This window comes from Trachymyrmex septentrionalis, unplaced genomic scaffold (assembly GCF_001594115.1).
Source record: "Trachymyrmex septentrionalis isolate Tsep2-gDNA-1 unplaced genomic scaffold, Tsep1.0 scaffold44, whole genome shotgun sequence".
Lineage (NCBI taxonomy): Eukaryota > Metazoa > Arthropoda > Insecta > Hymenoptera > Formicidae > Trachymyrmex > Trachymyrmex septentrionalis.
In genome coordinates this window covers 161,050-164,220 of record NW_017305611.1, presented here as the reverse complement: position 1 = coordinate 164,220, position 3,171 = coordinate 161,050, and the positions used below count along the sequence as shown (strand labels likewise).

Below are 3,171 nucleotides of genomic sequence, written 5' to 3'. Positions count from 1 at the left end.
GACGTCACTCTTAAGAGACAATATATTGTACAAACGTTACGTTTTGGATCGCGCTATTTAAGCTATGATCGATTCGGATTTAAGCGTCTCAATAACAGAGAAATAATTATTTTCAGAAAATTAATGATAATCGTCAATTTTCATGTAAATAAAAAAAAGTTTCTAGAAATGGTAAGCATGTTTTGATTATTACAAATAGTAAAACGATCGTATCATTGACAACGTCTTGATATTAAATAAGAACATTATAAAATGATTTGTAAAGTAAATTTTTTTAACGTAAATATGGAAACTTTCCATACATAGATGACAGGCAGTTATTGGCCAATACTTTACACGCGTCTATATTCGTTAATGAATCCGGAAAATTATAAACTGCGTTAATTCCATTAACGCGAAGTACTTCCGCGAAATGCACACTTTCCGATATGTGTACACATGAATGAATTAGCAGGTAACTAATCTCTGCTAATCTACGGATGTTTCCATTTCGCAAGTCACCTTCAAGGACTGCAACTAATTGGTCATCGAGATAACATAACATTGGTGATCATACTCTTAATCAGAACACTATGAGTATTCCCTGAAACACAATTTATCCTTTAATTTACTTAGCTCTAATTAGTACAGCCACACAAGGCTACAGTCAGGAAATATACGCTATCTAATTAGAGAGTAAAAAATAAATAAATAATAAAAAATAATTAACTTTAACTGACTATTATGAGATATAAACATTACATAACAAAACATGACTTTAATTATTTCAGAACAATTATTTATTATTATTTATTATTTATTCAGAGAATCAAAATGATCTGAAAGGGAATTCAATGTATGCGAATATTTTAATACTTTTATCAAAATCGTCTAATCGTTCTCCATTGCATTTCCGCCTTTTATTTTATATAATACAATTCTCTTAAAAGCGAGCAGACAGCCGCGTCCATTCTCTTTCGCGAACAATTAAATCCTAAGATTAGCCCTCGAGAAACGAGCACCGGTTTACGAAACCAGTCCGCGAATGGCAGCCGCGTTGGCAACCGACTCGAGAAACGCTGGTCCATAGCGTATTTTTGTTCCGTTTAAATCTGACAAGAATAGAAGAGGACGTGAAGGCAATGCAAATGGCACGTACGAATTCGTAGGTCTTCAAGAAATTCGTCCAACTTGGTGTCAGCGAGGAAAGAGAGTAAACGCTTCTTTTACATTTTGTTGTTTTAATTTTCGCCTCCTAGAAGTTTATGCTTCTGTTACTTTCCCACTACTCATTCAACTTATGCTCCGATTTTTATTTTCATCAGGGATCCAGCTGCTTCTCCGGAAGGTTAAAAAAGATGCACAAAAGCCATGTTTTCTCGTTCGATTCCTTCCGGATATTTACAAATTAATAATCGTCAACGTTTTGCGATTTCCGTCGTAAGAGATCAGCCGTCCATTGCTGCTTCACTCTCTCGTAAGGTGAAAATCAGGACAACAACCCACGAGGAACATGCAGGAGCTGCACGGGATATCGATCGACCCCCGGGCTATTCTGGATAACACCCACGCACACACAGATGCGCGTAGGTCGGGCTGGGATGGAATCAGGTCGGCTGGAAGGAGATCTCCGTGCGAAAGTGGCTTGCGGTCTCGCTTGCGACCGTCCAGCAAAGAACAGCTTCTCGAGGATGGCTCTCACAAAGTCGACTGTCGAAGAGAATGAGCAGCGAGATTAATAACAAAAATAGTAAAAACGACTGATCATGAAATTGAGAAAAGCAGAGTCTGCGTGGTCCACTGAGTATACACGCGATGGATTATTAAGAAAATATTTATTTCAATCTACTCGGGACTGTCATTCTGCCGGATAACAAGACAATTAGTTTTTTTTTTCTTTTACGTAATACTGCGCGAAGAATCACACAGCACCGGGGAGTCTTCTTGATGCATACTGCATTCCAACAGGAAGCAACCGTGCAGTTGCAGTTGTAGCAACGAGGGCGAGTGACTTGGGCGTTTGGAATGTCGCGAAGCGTTAACAGGATTGTGAAATTAAAATTCCGGCCTTAGGAATTCGCGGCCATGCCGGCGGCATAACGGGTTCCCCGACGTCGTTTCTTTACAACGCACGCAACGAGAGAAGTGACGAGCAGAAGGACTGACCTCGTTGCGGCCGATAACTACGCTGTTTGTTTTGAAAGTGGTATACCTACTTAAGTTAAGTTTAATGATTTCGTGAGAGTGCAGCGAGATATCTGTTTTGATTAATTCTCCAATGAAACAAGGTCAATACGAGTCCCGCTTCATCGAATACAATTTTCCCTGTAATACTGCTTTTACTCAAATTTTTATACACGTAAGGAAATAAAAATTGCCTTTCTCGAGTCCTATATGGTCACGCAAGATGCCGCATATTTTCTTTCAATTAACTTCAACTTTAAACAGAAGTTAATAATTAGAGCTTAGTCAAAAAAATCGATGACTTTTTATTTCTCGATATTAAAGTAAGGTTCTTTATAAAAATGCACGGTGCTTTTTTACTATAATAGTCAGCATGCTAGTCTTCTAACGAACCAGAAAACTAGCAGCTCTAAAAAATATATAATAATTTATAAAATTACATTTTTTAATTGCTAGTTTTTTTAATTTACTCGAAGACTGGCACTGGTTATTAATAAAAAAAAAACCATCGTGTTAACCTTGCTTAACTCTTAAAATACACGATCGAATCATTCATGTCCTGTACATTTCTTTTCTTCGACAAACTAGACGCATCGTAATTAATCATAATATACAATTTTTTTAATACACAATCTTGTGAAGACTTTTTAAAGATGTCAAGGTACGTAAGAATCGCTCAATAATTTTTGTACATTTGTTAAAGTGAGAAAAATTAACCCGGGACACATAAATGTCTTATTATGTATAGTAAAGGACCGGAAAACCATTGTGTAGGGTTGGCCGGATACTAAGGGTTAGTATCCGGTCGATTACTCGAGAGATTGATACCTTTACCATTGTGTTCCGCAATTCTCCGGGGCTTTCTCTTAATTGTGGAATACTTAATTATCTAGAAACGGATCGGATGTTTTCGAGCGTGAATTTTCCACGATGCCGGCAAAGCGCGCACTGAGAGAAATAATTTTATTATAGGAACAAATCAAGGGAAAGCAAATGTGATATTTATTA

At 37.3% G+C, this 3,171-nt stretch overlaps 1 protein-coding gene and 1 long non-coding RNA gene across 2 annotated transcripts in view; one reads left to right on the top strand and one right to left on the bottom strand.

Moving 5' to 3' along the window:
• LOC108751469 (protein pinocchio) overlaps positions 1-3,171 on the bottom strand; it is a 53,798-nt gene that overhangs the window by 10,742 nt on the left and 39,885 nt on the right. The gene's annotated exons all lie outside the window — the stretch shown is intronic.
• On the top strand, positions 892-1,653 carry LOC108751470. The gene is made up of 2 exons (XR_001939484.1): positions 892-1,192; positions 1,305-1,653. It is a non-coding gene; the product is annotated as an uncharacterized LOC108751470 (long non-coding RNA).